Source organism: Tuber melanosporum (genome assembly GCF_000151645.1).
Source record: "Tuber melanosporum whole genome shotgun sequence assembly, scaffold_158, strain Mel28".
NCBI lineage: Eukaryota > Fungi > Ascomycota > Pezizomycetes > Pezizales > Tuberaceae > Tuber > Tuber melanosporum.
In genome coordinates, this window is record NW_003298817.1 from 138,187 (window position 1) to 152,893 (window position 14,707).

A 14,707-nucleotide genomic window follows, 5' to 3' on the forward strand; every position below is an offset into this window, starting at 1 on the left:
ATCAATTTTGGTGGAGACGGGTGCTAAGTCACGGTACAATCCCCTCCTACTCCACGGCAAACCTAGGGTATCCTGCGCTGGCTGAGCCCGGGGGGGAAATGTGTGGCGAGGGATTGTTGCACCGCTCCGACCTTAGAACTCCGTTCCTGGGGGATACTAAGCAGTAATAGAAAGCGCATGCGTTAGACAACCCGGTTGGTTATGTGGCAAGTTATTGTGAACCCGGGAAGTATACGTTTGCTTCCTATCCTACCGCCGAAAGTCATCCCGCAGCCAAACTCCTTGCAGAATCTCACCCAAGGGGTTACAACACTCACTTGCTATGATGACTGGCTTTAGGCAAAAACCCATGGTGAACTACCGGTATATCATATCGGATAAAGCCCACGTGATAACGTACCATATAGTAGCCTATGATATGATAAACTGATTCCTGGCGGCGTCTCTTTTTCTTAACTTCAATGGGGGAAACTGTAGTCCTGCACATTAGACCGCCCCATAGGGCTGCCAATATCCCGGCACCTGGAAGTGCCACGAACTAGAATTGCAAGTGCACTCCTCGCAAGGTATATCCCGACGGAGGGGTCGATTTCACCGGACCTACTACCTGTACTTAGTTAGCTAGCAGGTGTCTCCGTATTAGAGGATATCAATCAGTTTTTTAGGCGGTGACCCACCACTATTCTGGAGCACGGGCAGTTTCATATTGCTGCAGTAGCAAGTCGATGCGCAGCCCTCACCATCGTAAAATATGGCGGTCCGATAGCGTGATTGTATTACCAAAACATCACTCCCGGAGATTTACTCGTACTCGTATCAGGTTAACTCACGGCGTGGTTGTCAGGATCACCGGTACTTCAGAATAGCGTAGCGCTAAGCACAGAATGGATTCTACGAGTATTCGAGCACGCAATGGAGGTCATCACCACCAGATTGTTTTTGGGTGGGGGCGGGGTAGAAGGAGTAAAATTGAACTGGGGACGGTGGCTTTTCCAATCCGTGCGATAGATTATGGTAACAAGTTTGACTCGACCACTTCTACTGGCTGGGTCATGTGTGTGATAGATTCTTGAAGACCTTCTTACTTGCTGTGCTCAGGTTAGACTACGTCAAAATCAGCAATGATCGCTGGTTCACCACATCCCCCATCACCCTCTCCATTAGACTAACTCCTCCCTCGCATCAATCCTCCCCTCCCCTGCAAGCTTTGTGCCAAGGCATGGAAGCCTAGAAGGCCGGATCGAAGAACCGAAGAAGAACACCCCCACCGTTAAAAAATTTTTCACAGCGCCAGGGGGGGGATTTGATTGGTCCTTCGGACTTAAGAGGAAACAAACCACACTTTCTCACTCACTCACTCACTCACTCACTCACTGACCCCGTCTATCCTCACGCTAACGCTCACTCATTCACTCACTCCCACGCACATCCTACCCACACCCACCCAATTTCACATCACGGTGCGACGATACTGTATAACACTTCTCACCCTTTACAAAGGTGTGAGCTTGAGGTAGGGGTACTCTAGCAATACTTCCAAGAATGAGCGCAATTCATCAGAATACAACTCGCGGAGACATGAAACGTCCTACGAGCTCCTTCACCAGCAAACACACATACGGGGATCCGGGTTCCCCGCACACACTCGGTACTAGTGCGTGCACTACAACCACTCTATGTACGCGTACAGCACAGTATGATATGGGGTGCGAAAGGGTCCCCGACATGCCGCTCCATGGGATCCTCCTCGTATGTGATGGCTGTTCCCTACCGTAAGGTTTGTGCTTATCATAAATTTTCGTGCCACGGACTTAACAAGGTGTCGCTTAATACCGCTGCTGTACCGTTGTTCTATTCGAGGATTCGAGTAAAGTAGGTTACAGTACAGTAACCTAAACTCTTAGCGAGGATGGCCCCCCCACATCCACACACCACACTCTACGCCTCGCGTAATATGATAATTATTTCAAAAAGCAAAAAGACAGCGTCAATGATCGACCGAGACACAACCTATTTCTGTTTCTGTCATCCTCTTCCCTCGGAATTCTTCAGAAATTCCCCGATGCCGCTTGGAGCAGGCAGGAGCGAGCGCACAAATACCCACGGATTTTTCGCCATATTTTGCGAATCCCTGTTCTCGGGTACAAATATGATACTCGTACTTCTTGCCTTCTATGGGTATGATAGATAGCGTCAGAGCGCTCTTTTTGACATGCGTCTGGGCAAAAAAGTGAATTAGTTAAAGTAGGGTAACAGGAAATTACTTGTCAACTGTCACCATTGGTCTGCCCCCCCCATTCAAGAGCTCACGGCGAGAGTGCTGTACTAGTACAGTACTGTCTGTCTCGCTGCGGTGGGTTTCATGAGAGATAATTACCAGTCATGACGAGTTGTGGATGGCTTGGGGTGAACAGCGTAAAGTAATTTATCGCCTTGCGTCTGGCGGGGAACATCGGAGGGGAAAATGTTCATGATTTAGGTTTGGTGGGCTAAATGGTGTTGTCAGGTAACAACGGTGCTGCGCGGGGATGGTGCGACTGGAGCTTGCGGTATTGGGGACAGCTAATGTCTAGGTATGGCGGGGGTGCTTTTGCTATGGAGGGGCTAGCAACAACGGGGCGGATAGAAGCGGTCTCAATGGACTCGCAAAGTCAAATTCGGCGGAACTTTTGCATTGTTACCGGTATCATACAAATACATCAGGGATGAGAAGGAGGTGATTTTCCGTACGAGAGATTGCGGGCCACGACAGCCTATGTGCGGCGTCACCCGACGGTCCCATGGGGACCGCGAAGGTGGTAAGTGAGGATGGGAAGGGGTTAGGGTGCAAGTGTGATTTCCACCTTACTTTCACTAAATCGCTCCACACAAACTAAATTAAGAATCCGCTCCAGCGACCAACCCCTGCACAGCTGAATAAATGCCGGAATGCAATCATTGCAAGCCTCAAAAAAACCCAACAGGCCATCCACTTTGATTTCAGAATAGCGGCAACACAAGAGTCATCGATGCATTCACTAATTTTCTTCCCTAGCCAGAGATAGCGGTTGGGACGACCACGACGAAGATGGCACTGGATATTATTAGAATTGAACCATCGCCGGTTGCCATGCCTAACCACGCACAATAATTGGCATTTTCCGGATCCCCCCGATAATAGGGGTGTATGTATAATTATCCCGTTGGTTCAGTTGTCGTTGAGGGGTTATGTGATAGTGGGTGAGGATGGGCCTAGTTTACCTGCTATCCCAATGACTATCCGCAATTTCACAATTGGGGAATGTCCGGGTTTTGGGTCAAATGCCGGTGGCCACCGAATCCCCATCTTGCGTAAGATAACACTACTATTTTTACGTTTCCATCGAGCATCGCGAGTGGGAAAGAGCCCGGGGGTTGCGAGAGAGAAGAAAAAACCCCACGATAATCAGGTCTGCACGAGCACACCTGTTGGCTGGGACTTCGTTTCAGAAGCGGTGCGTGATCGACACAATATGTGGAAATAAGGTAACCGGCAATACAGTTACCAGCATATGCATGCTGCGGGACCGGTGGTGGGATAATGTACTGTACAGGTACAGCAATCGAGGGTTGGATTGCTTGAGCGCTATTATACAAGTTCCATAAGCTTCCCCGTTTATAGGGCCTGTCCGGCAGTGGTGAGTGCGATAGACCGCCCCGTCCGCCTTGCACGCCCGAATCTAACTTCCACCACGGCATAAATTTACCTATCACTAGAATGCGGGTATCATTCATGTAACAACTCGAATGCTGGGACGCTTACAGCCAGCTGAGCGAATGCATCTAGGATATACAATTGAATTACGGGATTTACTGTACAGCAGGCACTCTTCCAGGCTGCCCAGTACCCCTGCATTAGATATCCCTACAAGGGCGTATCCGAGCGCTGCACCCATATTAGAGCACTGTGGGTAACCACCGTAGCCGGCCTTACAGTATGAGTAACTTGTATTCTCGAGCACATTGCGGATGAGACGGCCTTGTATCATACGAGTACGGTACTCGTACTCGAGTACTTGTGCTTGGACACACCACTGCGACGGATTTAGTCCCATTCAGGCTCCGGGTCACCCACTGCAATCACACGCTGAAGGGCAGGGTTGGAGGAGGGAGGGGGTCGTCTGTGTTTTTAAGGTGGAACGTTCCACGGACCCCCTCCGTTGCACTAAAAGCTCTACGAGTAGAGCTATCAAGAACAGCTATCGAAACCCATTGGACGAACACACAACCTTAGGTCCAGCCCAAGTGAGCTAGTGTGAGTAAACTGCAAGTTAGCCAAGCCAAAAGGAGACCCGCGGATGGACATAGATAGCTCGCGAATTTGCCTCCTGGACCTAGAACGCTTCAACCCATTTCATCCCCCCCTCTTGAATCATGATAACAGGGTCCTCCGGGAACAAGTCCCCCCCCCATTCGGTCGTAGGACTCGACTCCTGTCTGCGATTCCTACTTGTATCTATTAAGCCTAACTCACACATCCATGGGTCCCACCGTGACAGTATGTCGCAGCCTAATTCTGTCCAATTCGATAATACCGGCGGTGCATCCAGACCTCTTTTCTCTACTCACTTCTTGGGACCAGACAGTTATTGCCCAGCGCTCTCACCGTCGGTTGGGCGGCACTCACTCTCCCTCACTCTCCCCCGCCCATCTGTCCAACCACTGTTCAAGAAAAGATAAAGAAAAAGAAAAAAAGAAAAAGACCCATGCGAGAGAAACACCCTCTCCAACGCCCCCTTTCCTTATCCAGGTGCCGGTATCGAGGTCTTCTTCCCCTCTCCTACTCTCAATCCTCCCTTCCCGCCAGCTGACTCTCCTTCGTGCCCTGCATCCACTTTCATCCCCACTTTCCGTTCCCCTTCCATTCCCATTCAAGCAACTTCACAATAATAATAAAGATCACAAAGGGCTATTATTAACACGCGCTTACATCGCAAAAACACCACACTACGAGTATTGTGCAGAAACCTCCTACTCACTCTGCTACCGTATTCCTTCCTTTCTTTTCTTTTTTCTCCTCAGTTCCCCTTCCCCCCCCTTCCCCCCCCTTCCCCCCCTTCTTATTTTATTTTTCCCTTCCCTACCCCTCTCCATCGCCGCTGCGGGAATGCATGGCGCCTTACGCTTAACAGCAACATTTAAAGGCATGTGGCGGGAAACCGCCATTTGCGTATCGAAAATAATTGACGGTATTGGTGCGAATAAGTTATTATGATAATTCCTGTACTGTACAGTAATTTACGGGTGCAGTACTCGAGTAGATTGTACGAGTAGTGGAGAAAAATAAAAGTCGGATCAGGGCTAAGCGCAGCCGAGCCAATAGGGGCGCGGCCTCAAACAGAGAGCGAAAGGCGATGGCTCGCCACGCTTGCACGAATCCCTAAAAAAATATAGTGGAGACAGTAGTGTCTAACTTACACGTGACTTCATTCTTTTCATCCATAGATCTATCTTTCTTATCTGAGCAACTATGCCCTTTGTGTCCATGGTTCTTTTTTCCCCCTCGACACGGACACCAGCAGCAAAGGCAAAAGGCTTTCGGTTCCCTATGATACCCCCCCAGAATTATGGTGTGGATGCTCTCTCGTTCGCCCACCGACACACCCCACAACCCCCTCATCCGCAGAGTTTGGAGTGAAAGTGAAAGTGCGCTTTTTTATACTCTTTTTCCCCTAAAGAAGCTATCATACCCTTTGTCATCGCAGGGAGGGGGTGGTGAAAGGCGATTTTTCCACTGTAAGTTATTCCGGATGGTTATTGATTCCTTTGTCAAGTTACTGGGTTTGCTTGATTTGTCAGGAAAGCTTTGGTTTGGCGTGACTGCGCCTACCCCTGTCGCCAATTTTTTGCCCAACTTTTGAAGCCTGCCTTGAACAACAATCTATCCCACCGTGACCCACGGGCATAACCTCGAAGGCTGTCACCATAACTTGGCATGATCTACTTTGCCTGACGATCTTTCACTCCCCTGCTGCTCCCCCATACCCTACACCAACAGTGGCTCTGGCGCATCCGCTTCGAGGGCAATTGAGCAGAGCTGAGCGGCACGGTAGTCTCGCCCTCGGTGCCATTCCTTATTAGAGAAATGAGGCTTGAATTTGTTCACTCCAATCTATCCCTATTGATATCAAAAGGGAAAAAAAGACGTTGACCGATGAGCCATTCCTGTAGGGAGCCAACCGAAGGAAAGATGACAGGGGATGGGGGATCCCGACTCCTAAGGTATATTCTATGTTCGAGCTCAGCTATCATGCTCCCTCGACAACATCTAGGGCGACCCCCCCCCGCGAGTGCGAGTGAAAAAAAAGTGCATCCGTGAGTTACACCCTGAGAGGCCGGGTTGATCGTACCCAGCCTCCACTGGTACAAGTAGGCGAGCACTCGGCACCAACACCCCTGTCGGTATTCCCCCGGATGATTTTCTTCTTCTTTTCTTATGTACTGGGATGGATTGCTGTAAGAAGTAAGGTAAAAAACACCAGAGTGTAAGGTGCTTGACCCCATATTAATGCGATATGATATTGAGTTGGGAGTGCATACAGCACGATCCGGCGGTATCCTCTCCTTCCTGGGGTTAGCTAACCACCTTACTTATGTTACCGGATCGAAGTCGGGCGTTACCTGGTGGTGATGCATTAGAAGACGTGCGACTTCGATCCCACGACATGTGTAGGGGGGATTGCCTCGATTCCCCACGATTCATAAAGTGTCCGGACACACTGGTATTGGTTGATACCCGTCTTGGCGCACAGCGTCGAAATACCGCTGCTTTACAAATTGCGGGCCGCATAATTTACCTTCCACATCATTCCTGCTCTATAGACTATGTAGCATCTGTGTGCCCAAACTCATACCTGCATATCCCTCTAAATGAAATCTACGAGCGCATACCCCCGCCCCTCTGGAGATTGGGGGGAAGCGCATATGTGGTTCTCGCGCCGAACTCGGCGGCTAGATTGGGACCGGGTTAACCCACCGCATCTTATTCGTTATTCCAGCGAAAAAGAAGAAGAAAAAACTTGTCTGCTGCGCTGCCGGAGAGAGAACTAAACAACTTGTGAGGGTTCCAGCCTCATCGTGGGGCAGTACTGGATTGAAAGTACAGTAACTGTACCGTCCCCAAGGCGTCGCCGATCCCCTTGATGCAGACCCTGTCCGCCATTTACCCCCACGGCTTGAGGAATAACTTTCATCTCACTGCCAGATCAAATATCCCAACCTCCCAATAGCTTCCACGCTTGCCTCCCCGCGACACTGCCATTTGGGGAAAGTTCATCTGCCGTTTGCACTCTCACTCGCTACACTAATCAGGCTCGAATATTCTACCCCTGTCATTACTGCCCTGGTGAATGAAAAAGCGTTCTCAGCTGGTCTACCGTTGGGATAGACCCATACGAGTGTCAAGTATCAACACTAAATGTAGCGTGAGGTGTCGGGTATCATGTTAACATGCAACAAGTGCAAGAGCAGTAGGGTGCCATTACATGGTTTTCCCAACCTATTGGTCACCTTTCCGATCCCCTTTCCCCACCCCAACAATCATCGCCTTCCTCCTGCGCCGATTGAGAAAAGTGCACCAACGAGCACAATCTTTCGCTCTGACTTACCGTCCCAAGCAGCTTTGAAGGTAATCAATCCATGTACTAGTACTACTACTCGTACTGTACCTGCCGAGCGAACCTTTGTCAGCCGCGCTATTGCTGCAGGGAGCAAACTGCGGAACATAAATTGAAATGAAGTGTGGGGTTGTCAGGCCCCGGAGCAGTTATGCGGTAATATACGCTGGAGGCTCATATCACGAGTACCCTTTCCTTCGAGAAGAGGGTTTAAAAATACAAAAAATCTATTGCAGGGGTATATGACTACAAGTAATATACCCATCTCATGCAGTTTTTGGCCTAGGCCCGCACCAAGATGTCAGTTAACATTGCACACCCCCAGAAGAATAAATATCCTCTTGGCAGACACTACTCAGGGGTTAAGCGAAGAGACTACCCTTTTTAAGCGAGCAATTCTACCCTGTAAAAAGGTGTTCAAAACTGGATTTCTTTCTTTCCCGATTGCATCGATGGGATGCGATTGTACATTATACATACAGTATACCCCTGCAAACGATTTAAATACTTTTCTCACTTCCTCAAAGTCAAGTTGCCCTTTACTCCACGCCAAGAACTGGCACCCTTTTTGGAATAGCCGCCACAGCCCCATACAGGTGCTGAGGAGCTGGCGGAAATGACTGCAGATATTGCTTCACCGCCTTCTACCCATACACACGGTACCATACAAGTACCACATTGTCGCTCCCTGGACCTATAACTTATCCTCTAGCTGACCCCAGGATGCCCCCCACCATCCTTTCACCCATCCGTCCGTCAATTGAATTCGTGATCGCACCTAAGGTATGTGATGCTCCAATAGAACCTGCGAGCAATGATCAGGCGCTAAAGAACCTCAAGCCCAGTTCTCGATGAGTTCCTCTAACCCCGGTCGCAACGTTGTGCGGAGGATTGACATCTTCGCTGTGACCGATATTCCCGTAATGTCCCTTGCTCTGACCCCAGAAACCCTACCACCCACCTCCCTCCCTCCCTCCCCCCGCCTGAGCACCAACCTACAAATCATCGCTGCCAGGCATATACGCACACCCGGGGGGGGATATTGCCTTGAATACTAGGGCGCCCCCGCGCCTCCACATTCGGCCGGTCGAGCAGAAAGGGAGCCCTTGTATATATTGCCCCTTTAGGTGGGGGGTCACTGACTTGTTTACTACGACGATTATTTCCTACCTATGCTAAACTGTGGTATCAGGGGAAAAAGAAAAAAAAATAGATTTGCATACAACACTGCCTCCGTCCACTCGTTCGACCGGTGGTTACGTGCTGTGCTTCCGTAAGGAAGTGATTGAGTCTTGTAGATAACTGCGGAATCGGTTGGGCATGGAGAGGACAGGCCTACTGCATCACGGGTTGTATCTTAGGTCCATGGGAAGGGTATCTATCTCCTTTAGGTATCATAGGCCCATGAAAAAGTTGCTTCCTTGAGCATTCACGTTACCCTCCCGGCTCCCTCCCTCCAACTCACCGGGATGATGGCCACACGTCATTCCATTTCCAACGACGAATATTGCACTATACGCCGTGAGCAACCCCCGCGCCCTCGCCTCAAGGCGATTGGGCGGAAGGGGGCAGGAGAAAAGTGGGAAAAAGAAAAGTGGGATCTCTTGTGAGGATAACGTTCATTTGTTCCTATCATACACAAAACTCATTTGACTTGCCGTATTAGTTCTCGGTTTGTAACTCAGGTTTTGCCGTTGCTAGTCCGGGTTAGACCTAATCCCTGTCTCCAGGATTGAAGGATCCTCGTCCAATCGGCAAGAGAGGTTTAATGGATAATTACTCGAGTAGAGAGGAATCTGTTTTGTGCGTGTTTCCTTGGAAAGTTAGTTGTTACTGGCGTATCATATTGTTCTCATCATATACCGTCACAAAATAGTAAGTTCACTGCGTGTGGCCAATCAGCTCCTCGAGTGACCGGCCATCATGATTTACCGGTAAGCTTTCCTCCGACTCGCGATTTGCAAGCGACGTCGGAGGATTGACCTACCATTTTCCCTCCGAGCCATACTCGTACAAGCAATTGTGCGGTAAGTCTACTGCAGTGCACCGGTGGCAACTTACCCCACAAGATCATGCCCAATAAGCTTTCGCACACCACTACACCCCACTATCGTTTCAACCAACTCGCCGCGGAAATCCCACAATCCAATACCCCCCCCCCGACAAAACAAAACATAACATCATCCAACCAGCATACGACGCAACACCTTCACCATCACCACAAGTCAGGGTGGGAGCGCACACGGCCCACATACAGGAAATTACACATCTTCCCTCCTGGCAGAGATTTTTCTCGGGCGCGGGGGGGGGGGCAATGTGGGAAGAGCAGGGGAAGGTTCTACTCGTCCTATCCCGTGCTAAACATATACACCACCCTGGGCAAGAAAGAAGGGAAAGGAAAGAACATTCTACTAGCTGGTGTGGTACAGTATGGTTCCCTGCTAATTTACAGTATCATACATGCCATAACCCACCGGGCTTTCTACCACGAGAGAGGGAGGAGGGTCGAGAAGTTCACCTAGAATGGTGACACGGCGTTGCCTGGCAACTAGATGCATGTTTGGATGCATCCAGCTGCGACCGACGTCATGTTGCATTTTACCCGTCCACTTTGTTGCGCCCGGGGTTTTTCCTCCTCTCCCCAGGTTTGTGCTGAATGAGTTGATGTAATTGGATGCTACTCTAACTAATCTGCCTTACCTGATTAAACAGGCTAGCAGCCGCCGCCGCCCACGATCGACCGACCCTGCCGACACCGCCCGGTGTTTTTTGTTTGTTCCTTTTGTTAACTGAATCAGTGCTATGATTTCGGGAAAAGCACTTCCTACAGCCTTCAACTTGGGCACAAGGAAAACCGACGGGTGAAGAACGGGATAAGCAGCAGGCTTTCTTTTTCTTTTCTTTTTCCTTCTTCGTTGCCCTGCTTTGACGAATTCACTTTTTTTGCCTGCCTTCCCAAACCCCCCCCCCCAATCTGCGAGAACGGATTGGGTAAACGGTTGGGGACATCCCAGCCCAGGCCCGTACCCTTTTCACCCCATGCCGGCATAGTACAGACGTTCACACCATTCTTGGGGGCTTGCCTCTTACTCGCTGGAAACTCCTTGACCACCCCCTTGTTATTCGTGACCCCTAGGGCATAACCGTTCCACAAGGGAAGGAAGGATACACACTAGACAAAAAGACCCAAATAAAAGGCCGAAAAACAAAAGAAAGGGATGAACAAAAACTAAATCTGATAAGGCTCGGAACAAGCTATTGTCAAACTCGGATACTTGTGGTGGTTGCATATCATGCAGTATAGGATTCATTCGGTGGGACTTGGCTTCCCCACGACGGACTCCAGAGTGGAACAATGCTGGTGGGTTTACGTGGCGGCGGCGGGTCCCAGCCATTTCGTAAATCTTTCCGGTCCCGAACAGAAAGGAATACGGAACCTTTGAATCCTTGCCTGCACGGGCGCTTGAGTACCGGTACTTGGCGATGGTGCTCGGTTGAGGATTTGACAGGTCCCGTGTTTTTCCGCGACGGATTCTACCGATACCGCCACCTGGGGCGGTATAAAAACATGCGTGCATATTTATATACTCGAGTATATATATACACATACATTCATATTTATATACACCAGTATATATATATATATCTATGAGAAAGGGTTCAGGAATGAACTCAACGGGATAAAGTGTTTGAAATCGGGAAATAACTGCCAACTCTGCACTAATTTTGCTATGAGCATTTTATCTGGACCACTGAGTAATAGCTACTGTTCTGCTGCCAGCTGCTAATCCACCTCAAAACCATCGATGGCACAAGCACAGCACCACTCACACGTCAGCGTACGGGGGGAAGAAAAAGAAAGGCTATTTCTGCTTCCCGCATAATTTCATATCCTACGTATTCGTTCCCACGATCGTACTGTACCAGTCCAATCGACTGAATGCATATCACCCTTGGTCAATGGAATATCATATGGTGCGACAACAGACAAGTGTCGACCAGATATACAGGGTGTGCAAGATAGCATAACTTACCCAATACTGGACCAAATCGAGTTAAATAATGGAGCTTTTATTCTGCCCTTCTACGGGGCTTTACCTGGCGTGGTCTGTCTGGTATTTGGTAGGTTATGATGTGTTGCGCACCTTGTAAAGTACGGTACTTGTAGATCCGGTTGACAATCCGTTGCCGCGCCATCTCCTTTGCTGACTCATCATTACTTGTTATCAGGCAAATGACAACCGAAAATGTCTTTTTTTTTCATTCTAATCACAAAAGGCCAGGATGCTGACTGAACCCCCTATTACCCCCTAACGAGTCCATATGATCAGCCGGATGATCGGGGAGTTCAATTTGACAGGACATACCCTGATTAGACCTACATATTCCTCTGATGCCACAGCAGAGCGTCATCCGCCCCCTGGCATCTTCGGCTGGGGGACGCAACTGACTACTCGAGTACTCTCGTACAGGCAATTAGAACTGCGAGCCAACTTAAGGTGTCTACTTACCTTACGCACAGACCCTACCTCCCCCACCTTCTAAAACAAGCGATGCACCTTGGCAGACTATGGTCAAATGAGGATTAAATGAGAGGGCATTCTTATGATACTATCCCTTCACGGGATCTTAGGGTGCTGTGCCGGTACTTGGCTCGAAGAGGTATGGCCGAGGTCTGCCGAGAGTTTACCGCAGTTGAATATTGTACTATACAGTACTCGTAGATGGCGTTGTTACCATCTCAGGTAGGAGGCGGTCTGGACCGTGGTTCAGCCAACACAAATGAGGGGATCGATGGATATGTCTTTGCCGATTACGGTTCGAGTCTGTAGACGCAAATTGCTGTTGCAGAAGGTGGGGAGTCACTCGCAGGATGTAAAAGGAAACGCGCGTCGCATGGTTACCGCAAAATAATTTGACATCAGGACGCGCAGCTACCGGTAGGGGATGATAGTAGGCGAGTGCTCGTGTACTGTACAGTACTGTACTGTACTCGTACTCGTATAGTACTTCAGCACACTCTACCTGTATGTGATCCTGCATTGCTGCGGAATGGAGCGTGCTCCGCCATTCATCCACTGTACCTGTATCATTCACCTCTTGTTTCAGGCCTATTATCCCCTCTTTTTTCCCATTCCCATTCTCATTCCCTTTTTTTTCACAAGAACAGGGGGCGTGAAGGTATGATGCTCTTCTGCTCTGCCCCGCTTATCTTCGGTGCTCTGTATCACTGCGCAGCAAGGTGTCCAGCTTATTGCACCCGTAGTGAAGCGGCCCGAAGGAGGGGTAAATGAGCGCAGCGTGCCATCCCATCTACTCGCCTCGATCCATCCGTTATTCGGGCTCATTTTTTCTTTTTTTACTAACATCATTGCGTAGCGTCTTGCCCTTACCGGCACTTTCCTTGTCAATGCCTCCGGACCGCACTCCGATCCTTGTTTATTTCTTTTCGTTTTTCCCCCGAATAGAACTTCTCTCTGGTCCTCTCTTCCATTTGTTTTGCTGATCGAGTACGAGTGCTGCGCTCTAATCCCAGCATTCTGAAGTAGCAAGGGGTAGTGGGCGTGCATCATAGGAGTACGAGTATCCCATCCACTTCTCGACTCCTGCAGGTCTCAATGTTCACTTTTCTTCTTCATTTTTTTATACCTGTCATGGCCATGGATCGCTCCCCCACCCCACTCAAGTACAGTGTGCAGTAGCGCTGTCGTAGGAAGTCGTAACGTGGAATACCGGCAGCGTGGGAATCCTCCCGTGATCCACCAGTTGCTACATTTCTGTCTATCAATCCTACCTTTTTCCCGGGCATGAGACGCATGCACTTGGTATGGCACTTTATCGTGGGTACTGTACTGTAATTGTAACACACACACACACACACACACATATATATATATATATTGACACAAGACAAGCAAGCAACAACGCAGCCGAGGGAATTTGTCCCCTTCCTCCCGGGTCCAGACTCCCATGGTCTATTCCATCCATCCACCGATCCGCGCAATGATCCAGACTGTCAGACAGATCCAATACCAACCTCAGCTGTAGCATCGCAACGGGTGAGTTGGTTTTCGGGCTCGTGAAAGCCCTGCCCCCTCATCGCCTCTCCTTCCTTCCTCACTTCCCCCTCCTGCTTCCACGCACCAGCAGATGAGCCGAAGGGACGATGAAATATCATACCTGTGCACCGCTGGCTTATCCGGCTGAGGTGAATTGAGTCACGCAGTGCTTGCCGCGATATCTATGATAATCCCTTCCTATTTTTATCATCCGAGTCCCCAAGTCCATTCTATTCTATTTGTGGGAAAGAAGGGACAGGACGGTATGTATAGTCAAAGCAACCAATAAAAAGTGCGACAAAAAAAAAACAAAAAACAAAAAAAACCAAACCCGAGCCTGGAAATGGGGATATTGCAATTAATCAATTACCGGTAAAGTGCGATGGACCGTAACGAGGATCCGAGGAAGTGTAGGGACTTTTGTGTGTGTGTGTGTGGTGTGGCGAGTTGTGGGATTGTGTATGATAGTTGTTTGAGAAATATGCATTGTATGATATGCACTGTACTGTACAGTACAGTTACTCGTACAGTAAATTGATGCATGAGTTATGAATGCACTGGTTGCACCGTAGTGTATCATACAAGTACGAGTAAATACGCACATGGCGGACAAACTTTTCCCATCCACGGGCTGAATTTTATCCCCTTTGAAAATTGTGGAGAAGCGAGCGCTGCGGTACAGTACGGTGATCTGGCTGAAACTTTGCCTTCTTGTCCGTCCGGTAAAATGAAAAAATGAAAAAAAATGAAAGTTGGATAACCTAACTATATATACGAGTAGTTGTATCATAGCCCTGTTTTGTATAATAGCTTCTATCCATCTATGATATTATGATTACGGATATTATGATATCCAACGTGACTTGTGACCCCACACAACAACGCACAAAGTTGCCGTGACCTCGAAGTTGGGTAAGTTACCGGTAAGGGGAATGGATGAAAAGATGGTTATCACTGTACGAATACTCGTACCGTAGGTTGTCACTGGGGACGTTTCCCCCCCCCCCCCCCTCC